The sequence below is a fragment of the Physeter macrocephalus genome, chromosome 1 (assembly GCF_002837175.3).
Source record: "Physeter macrocephalus isolate SW-GA chromosome 1, ASM283717v5, whole genome shotgun sequence".
Lineage (NCBI taxonomy): Eukaryota > Metazoa > Chordata > Mammalia > Artiodactyla > Physeteridae > Physeter > Physeter macrocephalus.
The window spans coordinates 53433081-53433725 of NC_041214.2; positions in this window are offsets into that span (position 1 = coordinate 53433081).

The following is a 645-nucleotide window of genomic DNA, read 5'->3' on the forward strand; positions in this document are numbered from 1 at the left end:
ATAAAGTAAGATAAAATAAAATAAAGTTATTAAAATAAAAAATAATTATTAGGAAAAAAATTTTTTAAGTAAAAAACAAACAAAAAAAACCGGACGGACAGAACCCTAGGACAAATGGTGAAAGCAAAACCATACAGAGAAAATCTCACATAGAAGCATACACATACACGCTCACAAAAAGAGCAAAAGGGGAAAAAATAATTATCTTGCTCTCAAAGTCCACCTCCTCAATTTGGGATGATTCGTTGTCTATTCAGGCATTCCCAGATGCAGGGTACATCAAGTTGATTGTGGAGATTTAATCCGCTGCTTCTGAGGCTGCTGGGAGAAATTTCCCTTTCTCTTCTTTGTTCGCACAGCTCCCGGGGTTCAGCTTTGGATTTGGCCCCGCCTCTGCGTGTAGGTCGCCTGAGGGCGTCTGCTCTTTGCTCAGACAGGATGGGGTTAAAGGAGCGGCTGATTTGGGGGCTCTGATTCACTCAGGCCGGGGGGAGGGAGGGGTATGGATGCGGGGTGAGCCTGCGGCGGCAGAAGCCGGCGTGACGTTGCACGGGCCTGAGGCGTGCCGTGCGTTTTCCCGGGGAAGTTGTCCCTGGATCACGGGACCCTGGTGGTGGCGGGCTGCACAGGCTCCCGGGAGGGGAG